The sequence below is a fragment of the Papio anubis genome, chromosome 2 (genome assembly GCF_008728515.1).
Source record: "Papio anubis isolate 15944 chromosome 2, Panubis1.0, whole genome shotgun sequence".
In the NCBI taxonomy this organism is placed as follows: Eukaryota; Metazoa; Chordata; class Mammalia; order Primates; family Cercopithecidae; genus Papio; species Papio anubis.
The window spans coordinates 68,757,814-68,777,726 of record NC_044977.1 but is presented as its reverse complement, the minus strand read 5'-3'; the positions used below and the strand labels follow the sequence as shown (position 1 = coordinate 68,777,726).

Genomic DNA, 19,913 nt, shown 5'->3' with positions numbered 1-19,913 from the left:
GGAAGGAATCTAAAGACCCAACAGTTGCAGGGATAGAAAACACAACAGTGGTAGTAATGAACGTAGCTTTACAAATAAGATCTAGATATAGTAAGTAATAACTTGGGAAAATACTTAAGATCGCTTAATGATAAAAGCAGGAAACAAAAAGAGTATTTATAGTAAAAGTATGTATAGACAAATGTTTTAAAATATGCCATATATATAAGAAATGGCCGGGCACGGTGGTATTACATGGTTCACACCTACAATCCCAGCACTTTGGGAGGCTGAGGTGGGTGGATCACCTCATCCCAGGAGTTCAAGACCAGCCTGGGCAAAACGGCGAAATTCTGTCTCTAAAAAAATACAAAAATCAGCCAGGCGTGGTGGCATGTGCCTATGGTACCAGCTACTCATTGAGGCTGAGAGGGGAGGATCACTTGAGCCTAGGAGGCGGAGGCTGCAGTAAGCTGAAACTGCACCACTGCACTCCAGCCTGGGTGAAAGAGCGAGACCCTGTCTCAAAAAATAATAATAATAATAATAATAATAGTAATAGGGCCAGGGGCCGTGGCTCATGCCTGTAATCCCAGCTCTTTGGGAGGCCAAGCGGGGCAGATCACCTGAGGTCAGGAGTTTGAGACCAGCCTGACCAACATGGAGAAACCCCATCTCTACCAAAAATACAAAAATTAGCTAGGCATAGTGGCGCACACCTGTAATCCCAGCTACTCAGGAGGTTGAGGCAGGAGAATCACTTGAACCTGGGAGGCGGAGGTTGCGGTGAGCCGAGGTCGTGCCACTGCATTCCAGCCTAGGTGACAGAATGAGACTTCGTCTCAAAAAATAAAAATAAAATAAAAATAATAACAGGAGGATTTAGTTGAACTAAATCCTAGTTTACAATGTTGAACTGTTTAAATAAGGTTCCCAGTGAAATTTTTCTTACTACTTCTTCTTCCTATATATATATATATTTTTTGAGATGGAGTTTCGCTCCTGTTGCCCAGGCTGGAGTGCAATGGTGCGATCTCGGCTTACCGAAACCTCTGCCTCCTGGGTTCAAGCGATTATTTTGCCTCAGCCTCCTGAGTAGCTGGGATTACAGGTGTGCGCCACTACGCCTAGCTAATTTTGTATTTTTAGTAGAGATGGGGTTTCTCCATGTTGGTCAGGCTGGTCTTGAACTCCTGAGTTCAGGTGATCCGCCCATCTCGGCTTCCCAAAGTGCTGGGATTACAGGTGTGAGCCACAGTGCCAGGCCGCTTCCTGTATTTTTTGTTTCCTAAGTGCATTTAAAGTTATCCACCAAGAGAAACTGTCCTTCCTTCATCCAACACCATCTTAACAGTATTCAGCATCCATATAGAGATAATGTGTGTTTTTTCATTGACCTACCATTTCCTGGATACTTGAGGATTTGGGACTGGCCAAGAAATCTTGAAAATGTTCAACTGTGTTTCACAATTTTTGAATAAGCTAGAATCTGTGATGCTCTTAGGTAATCTGAAAGGCAGTTGAACCCATCAAAGACTACCTATATTAGTAAAAGGTAAAGGTGACAGACAGACGTGGCTCAGGCTCCAACTAGTACTTTACTAATCTAGAGACTATGTTAACCACACCAATCTGTGATATACTTCAGATGATTAAAATCGACATATTCTAAGTTACGGTTGTAAACACATCCCGCTTTCCTTTCTGCCTTTTATTTAAACTGCAAATCTCCAAACCATTGGATTAGAGAATGGGTCAAGAGGGACAAAACGCCCAGGATTCCTTTTTCACCTCTCACAGGTTGTACTATGACCCAAACTTCACAAAAATGAGTGCAAGGGGTGGGGGAAAATGTAGTAACCGTAACAAACAAGAATGTTGAACAATTCCTATTCCTGGAAAAATAACACAAACCACGTAAGTTCAGCCAGCAGACCGCTAGTTATATAAAGCCAGTAAATATGATAGGAGCGAGATTCAAACACAACTAAATCTTACTAAGGTCATCAATGACTTCCATATTGACAAATCCAACAGGCAGTTCTTTGTCATCATCTTTTTTGACCACTTGGCAGAATTTGATATGGCTGACAACTCTCTTCTCGCTTATTTATTTATTTATTTATTTGAGATGGAGTCTCGCTCTGTAGCCCAGGCTGGAGTGCAGTGGCGCTATCTCAGCTCACTGCAACCTCCGCCTCCTGGATCCCAGTTCAAGCAATTCTCCTGCCTCAGCCTCCTGAGTAGCTGAGATTACAGGAATGCACCACCATGCCCAGCTAGTTTTTGTATGCTTAGTAGAGACGGGGTTTCACCATGTTGGCCAGGCTGGTCTTGAACTCCTGACCTTGTGATCCACCTGCCTCGGCCTCCCAAAGTGCTGGCATTACAGGCATGAGCCACCATGCCCAGTCTAATTTTTATTTTTTATTTATAGACAGAGTCACTATACTCTGTCACCCAGGCTGGAGTGAAGTGGTTATGCACAAACAGGATCATAGTACACTATAGCCTCAAACTCCTGGGCTCAAGCAAGCCTCTTGCCTCAGCCTCCTGAGTAGCTGGAACTACAGGTATGAGCCACCATGCTCAGCTTTGTCTCCTTCTTTAAACACTTTCCTCGATGAGTTTCTGGTTCACAATCTCAGAGTTTTCATCCCATCTCTGATCTTTCCTGTTCTCAATATTCTATGACTAAAACTTTTAATGGTGTTGGCTTTTTATTTTTATTTTACTTTTTTGAGACAGAATCTCACTCTGTCCCTCAGGCTAGAGTATAGTGATGCAGTTGTGGCTCACTGTGGCCCCAAACTCCTGGGCTTGAGCAATCCTCCTGCTTCAGCCTCCCAAGTGTAGCTGGGACTACAGGCACACGCCACCATGCCCAGCCAATTTTTGTTGTTGTTGTTGTTAATGTAGAGATAGAGTCTCACTATGTTGCCCAGGTTGATCTCAAACTCCTGGTCTCAAGAGATCCTCCCACCTCGGCATCCCTAAGTCAGAACCCAGATCCTGGAGTTCTTCTTTTCTTTAACTACACTACTGCTTCTTTGGTGAGTTCAGTCAAGTTTTATGCCTTTAGATATCACTTACATGTACATGCTTATAAATCCTGAATTTATAGATCAAGCTAGGACATTTCCAGGACTACATAGCCAAATGCCCACTTGGCATCTAAGTCTGGGTGCCTAGCTCAAACCTCCCATGTCTACAGCTGTACTCCTGGTCTCCCGTGCTTACCTCCCCTACCCCCAAAACTGCCCCACCCACTGTCTGAAGTATTTTAGTAATGGGAGCACCACCTTCTCTCAGTTCCTTAGAACAGAAACTGTTTGTCTTCTGACTCCTCTGCTTCTGCCCATAGGCAATCCATCAGTGAATCCTACTGATTATACCCCATCATTCAAGACAAAAATCTTAAAAGTCATCTGTGATGCAACTTTTTCAAACTCCCCATCAATTTCACTAGGAAATCCTTTGGCTCAACGTTTAAAAAAATTCCAAATTCAACAACTTCTCACCACCTCCCCTGCCACTGTGATCCTGGCCATCATCCTATCTCACTGGGATTATTATAGTGGACTCCTAACAGGTCTCCCTGCCTATGGCCTCATCCACCCACAGTCTATTTCCAAAAAGTTCCCTGAGTGATCCATTTCAAAAGCATGAGTGAGATCTCGCTCCACCTCAAAGCCCCTCAAAGGCTCCCCAGTAAGAATATAAAAAGCACTGTGCCCTGCTCAGTCTGGCCCTGTTACACTGTTACATTGTCTCCTACTACAACTTGAGTAGCCTTAATCCAATATTCTGCAATCAAAAGTGCTTCAAAATCCAAAACTTTTGAGCACAGATACAACACTCAAAGGAAATGCTCACAGGAGTATTTCAGATTTGGGATTTTGGGGTTAAGGTTGCTTAGCTGGTAATGCAAATACTACAAAATCTGAAAAATCCCAAATTAGAAATATTTCTGGTCCCAAGCATTTCAGATAAGAGACACCCAACCTGTTCTCTCCCCTTAAGGACACTGCTTCGGCCATACTGGCTGACTTGCTCTCTTTAGAATACGCTACGTCTCTGCTTACCACACATGGACTTACCTGACCACCCACCACCCTATTTACATAGCAACCCTTCCCTCTGACAATGTGACCTCCCTTATCCTTTTATATTTTCTCTACAGTATCTATCACCACGCCCTTGTTTATCATGCTTCGCTGGTTGTCTACTCCCTCTAAAGCAATGAGCAAGGAGCTTAGTGGCTGTGCTGTCCACTGCTATATCCAGCAACACTGTCTAATAGAAATACAATGGCTGCCACAGAAGTAACTGTGACATTTTTTAGAAGTAAAAAGAAACAGCTGAAATTAATTTTAATATTTTATTTAACCTAATGTATCCAAAACGATCATTTCAACATATAATCGATGAAGAAAGATTATCAAATATTTCATGTTCTTTTTTCCATACAGAGACTTTGAAATACTTTGTAGATTTTACACTGCATGTCCAAGTTCGGGCTAATCACATTTCAAGTGTTCAATAGCCCCAGGTAGCTAGTGGCTTCCATGCTGGACAGGGTAGGTCAAGCACAATGCCTGGCATACAGCAGGCATTTAATAAAGATGTGTGAATAAACAAAGGAAGGAATAAATCCAACCTGCAGAAAGAACTACTTCACATTGCAAAGACAGTACTCATGTGTTTTAAAAGTTTCACTGCATACACATAAAATCCTTACTAGATGTGACATATTCTGATTTTGTTTTTTATTTTACTGTAATGTATGCTTATTCCTTTTTTTTTTTTTTTTTTTTTTTTTTTTGAGATGGAGTGTTGCACCAGGCTGGAGTGCAGTGGTGCGATCTCGGCTGACTGCAACCTCTGCCTTCTGGGTTCAAGTGATTTTCCTGCCTCAGCTTCCCAAGTAGCTGGGACTACAGGTGGGCGCCACCATGCCCAGCTAATTTTTGTATTTTTAGTAGGGATGGGGCTTCACCATGTTGGCCAGGATGGTCTTGATCTGTTGACCTCATGATCCACCTGCCTCAGCCTCCCAAAGTGCTGGGATTACAGGCATGAGCCACTGTGCCTGGCCGCTTATTCCATTTTTTAAAAGTCTTGGGTACCAGCCACCACCCTAAAATCCTTAACCCACAAACTGGTTCCAAAGGCCACTTTGAATATGACTGGTCTAAATAAACTTTAAAGTATGGAATTCGTAATGAATGTTTTTTAGGATATTTCCTCTGGCCTCCAGAGACCGCTGACGACCCTTTGAAAGGAAAACAGACCAACCTCCACAAAAAAATGACTGGAGGAAAGAGTGAGCATGCAAAGTACCACGGTAAGCCATAGACTGCAATAATCACAGTCCATCCAACAATGCGAGGTTTCTCTTAATTAAAACGCAATTTTATTTTACTTTTTATTTATTTATTTTTTTGAGACGGAGTGTCCCCTCTGTTGCCCAGGCTGGAGTGCAGTGGCATGATCTCAGATCACTGCAACCTCTGCCTCTCGAGTTCAAGCAATTCTCTCGCCTCAGCTTCCCAGGTAGCTGGGACTACAGGTGTGCACCACTATGCCCAGCTAATTTTTGTATTTTTAGCAGAGACCGGGTTTTGCCATGTTGACCAGGTTGGTCTTGAACTCCCAACCTCAAGTGATCCACCTGCCTTGGCCTCCCAGAGTGCTGGGATTACAGGTGTGAGCCACCGTGCCCAGCCTAAAAGGTAATTTTAAATAACTGGTCATATTCTCAGATAATTAACACAATATCTAATTACCTTTAATTATATACTACATACATGCTAATATACAAAATTCAGGGAAGACTTGCATGATTTTCACCCTTAGAAAGAGTGAATTTGACAAGGGCAGAAAGACTTCATGTTTTTCCTTTATCTTCCCGACCCCATGCGAAGTCCAGATCAGTGGCAGAGAGGAACAAACCGAAACGATCCATCTTCATTTCATATTCACAAAGTCCCATTCACCAAGAGTCTTTTTAAAAGATACCACAAACTTCAAATCCAAACTTAGCACTGGTTAGTAACTGTCACTACAGCTTCAACTTTCAAATGGGCTCATAAAATAAGGATTCTGTCATCAGTACACTATTTGCTTCTTTGAGGTCCTTGGTGTTACCAGATACTGAGGGGGTATGCCCACAAGGTTAACACAGATGTGCTACCTTTTACAAGATTTTGTTTTTGCACAGTCAAGCTTCAAATTTCTGTCAGAGGTTTCTGAATTGCCAAGGAAAGGCTCTATTTCCTACATCTGTGGTATGTCATTAAGTTGCCCCCTAATGTGAAATTTTTTTTATTCCTAAAATGCTCAAGGTGAGCAGTTGGAATATTTGTGCCTTTGGCAGATAGGACAGCAAAATCATCATTTAAAAAAAATATATGGATACAATAGTTCAGTGGTGTGAGCCTGCAGTCCAAGCTATTCAGGAGGCTGAGGCAGGAAGATCCCTCAAGCCCAGGAGTTCAGGACTGCAGTAAGCTATGATCGTACCTAAGAACAGCCCCTGTAATCCTGCCTGGGCAACACAGCCAGATCCCATTTCTTTAAAAAAAAAAAAAAAAAAGATAGATAAAACCATTTGTTATTTGGTTTTGTATTTTTGATTGTTCATTGTGCAAAATATGGTTATTTGATAATTGCTGCAAATATTGTCTTTACTACTAAATATGCCTTCATGTACATTTCAACAAGTGGCTTCTGCTTGAAAACGAACTCTATTGAGCATATTTCTCTGGAAATCAATATTTAAGAAATTTTTTTTCTTTGAAACTAACATTCAAGAGAGACAGCTCTTGTTTACAGAGTAACTTAGTTTAGCATTATGGCTAACAATGTTTAAAAACAGCTAACTTAAAATGCAAACATTTAAATTCTGACGTTTAACTGTTGAGAGGCCATGTCAGTCTATGGAAATACACAGAGCATAAAAAACAGTAATTTTTCCCCAGTTCTGTCCCTTGTAAGAATATTTCAAGCAACCATTCTCTTAGATTTAAAAATAAGAACTTAGGAGGTTTTAAGACAGTTAAAAATTTTAAATGCCTGGATGAACCTTGAAAACATTTTGCTAAGTGAAAGAATCCAGTGACAAAAGGATGTGGGATTCCATTTCTATGAAACATCCAGACTAAGTAAATCCACACAAACAGAACACATATTCATTGTTATCAGGGGATGGGTGGAGGGAGAACGCAGTGTAAGTGCTAATAGTTACTAAGGTTTTTTTCTTAGGCGATGAAATATTCTAAAACTGAACTAGATGGTTGCAACTCTGAACACATTAAGAACTATTGAAAAGTAAGTACACATTAAATGGGTGAATTGTATTGTATGGGCATTATATCTCAATAATTCTGTTAACAAAAAATTAACATGCCTGATAACATTCACAACAGCATACAAGGAAATCAAGTTAATCTCACATAACTTCCATACGATGTTAAAACACATAATTCCTGACATCCTGGGCTCCTTGTTTCAGAACACTTCTCAAATCAACCAATAATCGCCCTTCCTAACACCCATCATCATCATCACCATTCATGTATGCCTGCCCCTCTAGAATATCAACTCTGTGAGGACAGAGACCATGTCCTTCTTACATGGTGCTATAATCTCAGCACCTAGCCCACACCCACCAATAAATACCTGCAGTAAGAATTAATATATGTATGTATGTACATACATCTGTATGTATGAATGAATGAATGAAATTACTAGATTGGAGTAACTGAATCAATAAAGTACTTGTATTCTACTTGTCCCCTTAAATCTGTTTGCCAATTCTCCCCAGGCTCCTGGCCACCCAGGTAGAGACCATTTCCCAGCAGCCCTCAAAGCTTGCTGGGCCTTATGACCATAATCCGGTAAGTGACAATGAGTGGGATGTATACAACATTTAACTCTTTTGATTACAAGAAAATTGCTTGCTTTGGACATCTCCACAGTGCGGCAACAACATAGCTTCAACCCTATGATAAGGACAAAGCCCGAAGGGAGGAGAGCACAGACAGAAAGAATCTGCCCAGACAAGCTACATTGGTCAGGTTGTTTCATGAGAGAAGTAGGCTTCTATTTTATTTAAGCCATTTTACACTGGATCTCTTTGTTACACCAGCCTCGTCTTTACCCTGACTGTTACAACCCAGGCATGAGTATACTGTATGTATGTGCGGGGAGCAGGGGCGGTCAGGGAGCATTTCAATGCTTAACTGAATTGACTGATCACATTCCAGCCAATACAGTCATCTGGTAACCCAATGACGACTGCTTACAGTGTCTTCATAACATCTTCCTTAATTAACAGTCACATAATTCAAATGCTAACTACTATAAAAAGGTAGTTTTGAATGGGTTTAGCTCAGAATTGCTGTTGTCTTTAGGTAAGTATTCAAATCACTCACATATATACTTTTAAAGGAACTTATACTTCAAATAAATGAAGAGCATTTTAGCTTTATTTTTCACCAAGAAATAATTTATAATAGGTAAGACACGATGAATGTTATCTGTAAGGATGCATTTATATTCCTTCATCTAACATAAAACAGCTCAAATTAGGGATGCGGGGGGAAATTGCAATGATTATACTTCCTTTTGATTGTTTTTCAATTTTCTCTCAAATAACTTGACTTTAAAAAGAAACTGGACCAACACAAAAAATGTGAAGCTTGGAGATATCTAATGTTTAAAAATAACCATTTTAATTGTAATCTATACGGTCTTGATGATTATCTTCAACTCTCAATGCCATTCAGAACTGAATATAAGATGACGAATTTTACAAATTGGATTTGAATTTTAAGCAAATGCATGAGGGTAAATTGTCAATGGTGAAGGGAGGCAGGGAAAAATGCCACATAAACCTTTGTTAGATCACCAAACCAAGGCAACCATAATAGAATGACATCTGTATAATTGTGACCAGTGCGTCTCTCTTTAGTTTCCATCTTGACATTCTGGATCACCTTAGGTAAACTATTTATCATCAACAGGACCATTTTTCCAGTCTGTAAAGTGGGAATTATAAGAATTGCCAGCTACCTCTTAGGAATGCCAGCAACCAGACCCATTTTGTAAAGCACTCAGATCTAGTTGGAAGAAAATTGTTATATCACTACCGAGTATGATGACTGTTATTTATGACTCTTCAGACCTTAGAATCTTAAATTTTCAAAATCGTTTCATCTGGTTTTCTGAATTTGCCTGGCTACTTTTATGTATATAATCAGTTATTTCCATAGTACCTTTGTAGGCATATTTCTGTGCATCTATACTGACTGTTAATAATTCCCCGGTTTCAAATTTGGGGCGTGTTATTTACTGAGAAGCTCCTGGCATCTGAAGTCTACATGCTTCTTGCAGTGTGAAAGATGATGCTGATTTTTTTGTCCATTGCTGGATGGCAAGGTCTTCTCATTTAAGGCTTACTCATCAGGAAGAAATGCTAACCACTATACTCACTTGAAACATCTTTTTAAATTGTGTATTTCCCTTTTATTTCTTCCTAGTTAAGAGATCAAGATATATACAAATTAGTCTTTGAAAGATCTTTTACCTTGTTCAAAAGTAAAAATTATGTATACTACTTGAGTCTATATACCCTAACTTATTTCTCCCCAAAATTTGAAATCAGCATCAAAACACAGATGGAATGGATACTGTAAAAGAAAAAGTGTTAAGTAATGAAATGTTCACTTGGAATAGGAATACTGAAGATGATGTATGATATACTTTGGAAATCCATCCCCTCCAAATCTCATCTTGAAATCTGATCCCCAATTGTGAGAGGACCGGCCAATAGAAGGTGTTTGGGTCATGGGGGCAGATCTCTCATGAATGGCTCAGAGTCTTCCCCAAAGTAATGACTGAGTTCTTGCTCTATTAGTTCATGAGAAATCTGGTTGTTAAAAAGAGCCTGGCTCCCCTTCCCTCCAAGCTTCCTTTTTCTCTTGTCATGTGACACGCCTCTTCCAAACTTCCCCTTCTGCCATGACTGGAAGCTTCCTGAGGTCCTTACTAGAAGCAGATGCTGCCGCATGTTTCTTGTACAGTCTGCAGAATTATGAACCAAATAAATTTTTTTTCTTTATAAATTACCCAGCCTCAGGTATTCCTTTCTAGCAACACCGAACAGACAAAGACAATGTATACAGAACAAAGACAAAGACAACAAAAAAAGCTGAAAGTAGAGAACAACTATAGAGACTGAGCACATAAAATACTTTTATGATCACGAAATTTTACAAGGAAGGGCCTTATTTGCACGATATTAAATAATATAATAGATCATGCACTTGATAGTGATTATGAAGAAAACTTTTTTTTTTTGGTAATATGGACTATCTTTCTCAGGCAATGCCAATCACACATTTCTAGAAACATTTCTTTCCAAATTTTCCCTTGACCTATGACATTTTTAACTTTCAATAATATTACAGAATTTGGGGGGATGGGGACTGTATTTCCATTTTCAGGTAATAGGTGAAAGAATGGACGTTATAAAGACATTGAGTCAGAAGAAAAATAATTCATGCTTACAGGTGATTACAAAAAATACAAAACCAATACAAACAACAAATGAAAACCCATCAGTGAAGGTTGTATTTGGAGCTGTACGGATAAGCCAACTCTCAGGCTAAATTTTCATCTTTTCTACCATTTTTTTAGCTTTGTTTAATCTTTTTTTTTTTTTTTTTTTTTTTTGGAGACAGAGTCTCCTTCTGTCTCCCAGGCTGGCTGGAGTGCAGTGGTGCAATCTTGGTTCACTGCAAGCTCCACCTCCTGGGTTCAAGCGATTCTCCTGCCTCAGCCTCCTGAGTAGCTGGGATTACAGGAGCCCGCCACCACGTCCAGCTAATTTTTGTATTTTTAGTAGAGACAGGGTTTCACCATGTTTCGCCACACTGGTCTTGAACTCCCGACCTCAGGTGATCCACCCACCTCAGCCTCCCAAAGTGCAGGGATTACAGGCATGAGCCACCATGCCTGGCCTGTTTAATCATAATTTTCAGCTTTGCCAGAAACCTCTGCTGACAGTAGGAGATGAGTTAAACATGTGGCACCACTTTGCATGAGGAGCATCTTGGATTGAGATCACTCTGTGAGATTACAGAGACCAGGAGACAGCAAATTACCGCCTTGCTGAGTAACTGCAACAGAGGCTGAATGCCCCTACAAACAAAATATTTACTATGTGGCCCTTGACAGAAAAAGTTTGCAGACCCTGATATAGATTAATGCCTTCCTTTTAAAGATTAGAAAGTTCAGACCAGGTGTGGTGGCTCATGCCTGTAATTCCAACACTTTGGGAGGCTGAGGTGGGCGGATTACGAGGTCAGGAGTTTGAGACCAGCCTGACCAACATGGTGAAACCCTGTCTCTACTAAAAACACAAAAATTAGCTGGGTGTGATGGCGAGTGCCTGTAATTCCAGCTACTCGGGAGGGTGGGGCAGGAGAATCACTTGAACCTGGGAGGCAGAGGTTACAGTGAGCCAAGATCCTGACACTGCACTCCAGCCTGGGCAACAGAGCGAGACTCCGTCTCAAAAAAAAAAAAAAAAAGAAAAAAGAAAAAAAGAAAAAGAAAATTGAGCCCCAGCAAAGGGAAGTGTTTTGTTGTGACCTGATAATCCCAATTACTGGTTGGGAATCAATTCCTTCCATGCCGAAACATCTGAAACATATGTTTGTCCTCTTTGAAATACAATTAGGTAGATCCTGCAAAGGTTTCATTTAAACAATATAGAAGGTGAAATGATGGAAGTCTGATTTTTCTGGCCCAAATTAAATGTGCCAGAATGCAACTACAAAAACAAATCCATACCCTTTATATATATGCATTCTAGAACTCCCCCAAGCTCCAGGTGAGATTTATCAAAATCTGATCAAAGATTCTTCACATTATGAAAGTTCCACAAAAAAACTCTGTTCAACTCAACAAGAAGTCTGTATCTGGCAAATACATAAACTTCAGTAAAATCTCAGCAAAGGCTTTGTTCAACCATGCGGGCAGGTACCCTGTTTTTAAACAGACACAAATCTACTAAATCAAATGGAACTATTAAAGGCCAAAATTCTAAATGAAACGAAGATGCTACTGCTTGAGAAATATCAGATGTTAAAATGACCGGAAGAATTATCTTGTGTAAGATGATCACCGCGTTTATCAGAGAGGTACTTCTGAAATCAAGTAAATATGTAGCATCCATAACCATTTTAACTGGAGTACTTTTTCATTCCCCCTCCCAAAAGTGAATTTGAAAACATTAAATTTGGCTTTAATTCATTAAGCTACATTAGTCTCTCTGAAAACTTCTAATTTTAAAATCAAGTACTCATTTGATTTTCAAGCAAGGTCAAGAGAACAAGGCAGCCTAGTGCTGACATTATAGGGATGTGCCTCACACTGCTCAGCAGTTACACCAATGTGGCGTGTTGCTATGGTGCCTGACTGTTAATTTCTGAAAGAAGGTGATTATAAAGCCGCCAGATGAACATCAATCGGATGACACCACTTCAGCACACAATACTGACATGCGTTACTCTTGTTTGCAGCAAGTTAATTTTATGAATCACCACTTTTGTGATGTGAATATTCCTTTCTAACTTTAAACCTACCAAGTCAACAAGCAAAACATAATTTAAAAAATAAAAATAAGTTCAGCTTCAACAAAAAGAGAAGAGTTTGATAATATTTGGGGGGAAAATGTGAATCTGTAGACCATTTCTTAAGGGCAACCGTTTTTCTTAGGACTTCCAAAAATACACCACATATGTACTCACACGCAAATAAATACATGTTTATTTGACAAATACAGACCAAAAAACAACTGAATTAAAATGCCTGGAAGGCAAAAGACACAGCCCTGGATATAACTTCACTAATCACATTTGCATTTACCTTTTTTGGCTTCTGTAAAGCAATCTTCAGTTATAGTCACCTCAAAAGGTCACGTCTTACCCTGAAAACAAAAGAGAACATCAAAATCTGAATGTCAAGAGAAGTAGCAACCACCTCTGCCAAGGACAGACACAAGCGAAACAACAAAAGAACTCAATTCTATTTAATGGCAAATGACTTTCAGGGTTAATAAAAACAAGTCCCAAGAATCTCTGCTTATCTGGACCATATGCCTTTGAGCTCTTCAAGACAACAAAATCGACTTGGGGGGAAAAAGTCAAGGTGAAACATTTCAAATGTTGTGTATCAACTTTTTCTCATCTTGTTGTCTATCAATTTATTTTCACGTAGAATAATATGTGACTCGTAGGCCTTTGTTTTTGGAAACCAGACTGCCACTTGAACGTGTCTCTGTTTGGTTAACATCCACAACATCCCTTATTTCATTAAAGCAGAGACTTATTTTTTTCCCTTTTGGAAGAGAGTTAGGTCTTGTAGACAACATGCTTTCTGCCACTTTGGACCTTTCAAAATGAATGAAAGCAGCACCATTTTCAGTTTGGGGAGGGGCAGGGAGTTAATTGCTAGTGAAAGCTGTTCACAGAATGTTTTTCTCCTAGCATGTATCTACGGGAGCTACTAAGTTAAATAAAAAAGGTTCATGTCACATGAAACAAACAATTGAAATCAAGCTTCCTAAAACACAAAGAAACCATGGAACACATTTTACCCCACATCTACTCCTGCATCTGCATACTCCCGTATGCAAAACAGTGTTTAATCCTTTAAGAAACATTACAAGCTGCCTCTTTCTGCCCATGTAACTGGGATCAACATATGGCACAAGTGAAAAGAAAAACATTTGTTTATTAATTTAGATCAAGTTACTAAGAGGGTACAGGATTCATTCCATATCCATTGACCAAATGCTCATATAATTTTTAAGGTGGCGAAATCATATCATCATTTTACTAAAATGTTCATATCTTTTTGTTCACTCTTCAGAATAATATGTAATGAAGTGGTTTAATTTTATAGGAAGATATCCCTGCTTATCCCTCTGCTGTCAGCTCTGAATGTGGAAAGGTAAACATCATTGAGAAGAGTAAAATCTTATTTCACGAGGGCTAAAAATTTGAAAGTGGCACTTTGGTGTGTACTATCTTTGAGGAATTGATCCAAGGCCAATTTATGACATTTCCACAAGCAAGTGTATGCAGATTCTTGCCATTAAGATTGGAAAAAGATGCAGGCTCTGAGTGAAATCATAATTTTCATGTTTACTGTAAGAGGAAATTGGAGGTTTTCACCATAAATGTTCACCATTTGGGTGGGGAAAAACCCTAGCTCTGGGACTTAAAATTACTATTTTGCAGCCTGACCAAAACCTTTTTGTTTTTACACAAAACAATTCAAATTGAAAATGAAAATCGTGTGCTTTACTGCTGATGTATGTCCCCAAGATTGGTTTCTCCAGTGGTGAGAAGTCTATTTCAGGGCAAGCGATGATAAGAAAGAAAAACAGAGCAAAGATGGTCAAGTCCTCAAGGTAGAGCTAAGATCTGCAGAGACCTACTCTACACAAATCAGAGCTCCGTACATACAAAGCACACACAGAAATTTCTACATCTACCACTCATCAAATCTTAAATGTAAAGCAAGTGAACTTTGGCAGATCCTACTCAATTCAAAGCAAGAATGCCTTTTTCTCTCTCCTTTTTACTTGAGATGTTCTCCAGTACATGCACTGTAAACTAATTTATATGTTTATCTATTGAGCTGTGTCTATTTTTGCATGTTTGGCAGTCAGACCTATAGTATTAGACTTTGCAATGCAGATGAGATTTGCTATCATATAGGCCTGGCAAACAACTGGACCTCATTAAAATTTAATTTTTTAAAAAAACTGCTGAAAATGCCTACTTGGAATAAAGTTATCTCCAGTGCTGCATTTGAACTTGCAGAATATTTTCAGGTAAACACCAGACCTGTTTTTCTACTCATCTATCCACACAGTATAGTGTGTAAGTGAACACGGAACAAAAATAGAAGCTGCTTCAGCCTCAGATTTTACAAGTATCATTTTTTTCCCCTAGGGATACTGGGGGAAGAATTACAACAAAATCATACAACTGACCCTCCAATTTATAAATACTAAAACAATACAAAACTGACTACATTTAATTTTCACTTACACATAAAAAATTGGCAGTAGGATATAATCTCTATCTTTCTCTATTTTGAAGTTCCATAAATTTTGGTGCACATGCACGATTGGCCACTCATTAATTTATTTCTGTTGATTTTCATTTTTAGAAAAGGTATACATTAACAAAGTAATCTAAAAGACATTTTTCTAGTTTTGCTGAGAAAAGATTAATAGTTCAACAGCTGTTTGCCATCATGCTAAATTAAATGAAATGTGTCAATATAATAGACAAGAAAATTAGGGGGTAGTACTGGGGCCCGAGTCTGCCTCATTACTAGCTTAGAAGAATTGGAAACCAACAACTAGCAGAAAAATATGCGTTTCATTTTTTCCAAAGCATAAAACTTCCCTTTCCAATAGTATATTTGCTATTTTCTTTAAATCACTTTTACTTATCAAATAGATCAACTATTTACCTGTATGCTTACCGGCAGCACAAGCACCAAAACTAAAATTAAATGATTATGCAAAGCTTTTAGGTTAAAAAAAAAAAAAAAAAAAAGAAATACATTCCCCTCCAGCCCACTTGTCTTCTTTTAAAAAATGCTGTCTCCATACGAATTGCGTTTTTTTTTTTTTCTTTTTCTCTTTCTTTTTTAAGTTTCCTACTGGTTTTAGGTTTTAAAAGTGAGCCAAGGATACGGTAAACAGAAATTACTTATTTTCCTTTATGTCATTCTCTGCAACAGTTAAGATTCTGTGAACACTAGAATTGTTCCGTGGCCTCTTCACTATTGATTGCAACAGTGTCATCTACCTGAAGCTACACAGTGACCACAAAAACCATGTCCAGGACACAAATTTCTACTGTGAACTCTAGAGTCAGACACTAAATGTACATTCCTCTTTCTCTGCCTCCCCAACCACCCCTCCTCCCGAATTAGGGCTGTTATTCTAAAGAACCCTCACATTATTATAGTGTTTCAATATCATACTTTCTATGGGTATATTTTGCCCTTAATTTAATCTGTGTGACATATAATACACAGTGTCCACTAGTATGTCCTGCTTGGAACTGAGTTGCAGGTAAATGTGGAGGTGCAATCTCATTTCACAAAACTGAAAATGAACAATATCGGCTCGTTTTTTCCCGTTTATAGTATTTTCCCCTTCCCTTTCTTGACAGCTAAAATAAATTATCTGCATTAAGATTTCTCCATTATACTGAATTTTATATAACTGTGCAAAAGCAACTCTGAAGTATGCCCAACATAGTTCATCTCAACCTTCAGCCTACCCAATACTGGCTGAGAACCTATTGTGTGCCAGTCTTATTAAAGATGCAAAGATGAGCAAAGTGAACCCCTGGGTGGTGATTAGGCGGGCAGTTCAGTAGGTCTATGGCTAGAGGACACTTTCTTATTAGGAAACTGAGGAAGGAACATGGTTCAAACTTCCCACACCCTCAAATCCTCCAATCAAACGGCTTGTACTCATTGGCAAAAACTGGTCCAAATAAGCCAATTTCCAAGAATTCGCTGCCTCTTTAAATAGGGAATCTTATCTCCTGTGGGCTTTAATATCTTGTTTTTCAATGACTTCTTAGAAAGTACAAGGACATCGACACATATTTGACTATTGAAAAATATAAGACAAGGGTCACTTTATCTTCCGTATTTAAGAAAATCTACTCCAAAATCAATCTCAAAGTTTGTTCTATGCCCTTAAGACTTCAAATACTGAGTCAGATTTGCCAAAAAAAAAAAAAAAGAGAGAAAAAAAGTGGGGAAGGTGGGGAATGAAGAAAGAAAAGAAGGAAGAAAATAAAAAGGGGAGAAAGGAAAAAATAGAGAAAAACAGGGGAAAAAGAAAGGAAAAGAATAAAGGAAGGAAACAGGAAAGAAAAGGAAGGAAGAAGCTGCTGTGCAGTCGGGGTCTCTGAGACCGGAGGCAAAGTTGGACGCTACCCAGGCTTGCAGCTTCACAAACACTACACTTCTTTTACTTGTCTCTATCAAAGAAATGTGTGACTTTGAATCCATCATTCTCCCAATCTCCCTCCTATCCCTGCAAGTAACATTTTATTTCCTTTCTCCTCATCCTCTGGGGCCCTCATCAGATCATAGTACCTAACTTTGGAGTCCATTCTAGTAGAGCAAAAACCTAAAATGTTACACATGAAGCCACGTGGTGCAGTAAACCCCAGTCGATGCTTGCCCATGAAATTACTTCAGACTGGCAGCCCCCCACTAACTCCACATCGGCCCATCTCATTTGGAAAAATGACTCTCTCCTACCTTACAGAAAAGGAAAACCCTGGCCGTGGTCATGTGAAAATATTTTATAGGTATCCTTTAACAGCCTTTAAATGTTGAAACCTAAAAACAATATTTGCTGTTTTCCCTTTGAAGCTCTAACAAAGCCTTTGTTTTAGATTCACCTTTAGTGTGCAATAAGAGTTAATAATCAAATCCATCCCAACCCCCACAAATGTTAAACAAAAAGATAAAAGAAATGCAAATAGCTATTGTCATGGAAAGTTAAAGTACCTGTCTGTATTTTTAAGTGAAAACTATTATCTCTATCAATCAAAATTTAAGAATACAATAGCGCTAATCACAGAAGGTGCTCTGACGGAGTTACTTTGCCTCAAAAAAAAGTATTTTTCCCCTTAAAAACCAAGTATAAAAGTCATATACTTACAATTAGATAGAGTATTTGTAATTTTGTTATTAAAAACCTTCAGCAGCCTCACTGTTAATAAATGCTTCTAAGTCTCTAGACTGATTTGCACCCAAGAAGACACAAGTCCCTACATATTTTAATAAGGTTGATGAAATTTTATTTAAATTCTCACAGTTTCCAACCTGCGGGGGAACAGCACACTCTTCTGTTGAAAAGAGTTACTCAAACAGAGGCAACAGTTAACTGGTCAGGAAAACTCCTTCTTTTAGAGCCTGGACATAATTCCCACACCCTGAAATATCTTCACACAGGACATATCTTCCTTGGATGGTTCACCCTTGTTAATTGTGGCAACTTATTTTTGAAATAACACTCTACCCTCATAAAGAAAGTAGAATACCCCCATCATACCCCAGAATTATCTAAGTGTACAGTACATGAATTTCTCTGAGTCTTTTTTTAAAAATTCACTTTAAAAAAAGACTGGATTAGCCCCTGAATATGGTGCTTTCTAAAGACAGTACAGGAACAAAAAATAGCAAGACCCCAGATAGTAAAACAAACAGCTCAAGATTAAAATTCCTAGAGCAAACAGTTAAGCCAGGATGCCATTATGCACACGGAGCCTGGATGATGTCTCCTCCACCGTGGGGCCAAGAGGCTGTCATTTTCCCCCCAGCAAGATCAGATTTCCTTCCCTCCCGACCGCCTCTCTGAGCATCATGGCCAACATCTCTAGTGTGCTATTAATATCAATGAAGAGACGATTCGATTTCCACAGAAGAAAACCTTTCCTATTCCGGCACAGACCTTCGGGGAGGACCCTGGCCCGGGTATAGACAATACAGCGGCAGAGTTTCTGTTTTCTTACAGTTCAGTCTTACACAGTGTTTGAAGGCTTTTTAGCAAACAATGGCAGCATTATCTGCAGGATAGTTACAAAACAGGATTTGTTAGGACAAAGAATAATAAAGCTGCTCTCTCTCTCTCTTTTCTTTTTAATTCCCTCTAGTCCTCACGAGCCTTTCTCTGCGAGTCCAAAATTCAGCCACATTTCCTAAGAGGCACCTGTACTTGTCTATTTCAATGCAGCCAGAAGCTGACAACGGCCCAGGAACCAGGACTGCTTTCAGGAGGCGCCCAGAAGGGCAGCAAAGTACCCTCTCAACATTAGTAAAATGAAACAAAAGTGTCAGCCTTGGCTTCACACACACTTACCCGTTCATGGTGAGGAGGCAAAGCTTTGGGGCGGGAGAGGCAATTTTCACACAACGGAAGAAAGTTGAGAGTTTGTAAGGGAGAAACTACAGGCGCTTGGAAGCCTGCTGGCTCTCAGGGCTCCCAGGCTGGCGGCAGTGTGAGGAAGGACTGAAGGTATGTGGGCTAAACACAACAAAAGCCACTGCCTTACTCTAGATTAAATATGCAGGAAGAGGCCCCTTTGCATAAACACAAACACTCAGCAAATGAATAACTGGCTCAATCAGACGCCCGCTGTGCCTTCTACCTGTCCTCGCTCTGACAGGAGACACTGCCTATTCCAGGGGACACCACTAAACAGGAGACAGTTAAATGTTATGTTGCTATAATAACAATTAAAATGAATTGTATTCATTAGTAATTAAGAACTCACTCGTGGGGGGTGGCGGGGGGAGTGCTATTGTTGTATCTCCAGCTACTCCAAAAAGAACTTGTAGTATACCCATCCCTGGAGTTCTGCTCTGGGTTGCATTTCAATCTCTAACATTCAATGAGAGTTTTAAACAATCAGTTTGTTTAGTCACAATTGTCAGAGATATGCGTCTTGTTTCTCTGCTTTGTCACGTTGTAAATGGATACCTGTGACTCTGTACCTACAAAGATCTGTTTGATAATCTGTTTGATATATGTATATAAAGTGTACATATAAAAATATACACATATACATATATATGTGCATATATACTCACACATAATACATTCATGCATATCTAATTAAAGAGAATAAGCCAAAAAATGCTACTTAACTATACTCTCTAGTTCACTAATCATTTAAGGAAAATAATTCGAGTTTTCCAAAAATATATCCCAAATGCCTGCCTTTCAAATGTCACCAATCCATGACCACTCATTTAAAAACATTACCCCTATATTAGAAAGGATGCTTTTAACTGAGTGGCCT

At 39.2% G+C, this 19,913-nt stretch overlaps 1 protein-coding gene across 9 annotated transcripts in view; it reads right to left on the bottom strand.

The window, feature by feature from the left end:
• Positions 1 to 19,913, bottom strand: part of FOXP1 (forkhead box P1) — a 631,238-nt gene that overhangs the window by 335,276 nt on the left and 276,049 nt on the right. For 7 of the 9 annotated variants that reach the window (XM_003894193.5, XM_017954274.3, XM_009200346.4 and 4 more), the window contains one exon: positions 12,919 to 12,979. The gene's annotated coding sequence lies outside the window, so the exon portion shown is untranslated. The other 2 variants (XM_021933403.2, XM_021933406.2) reach the window with 2 other exon arrangements.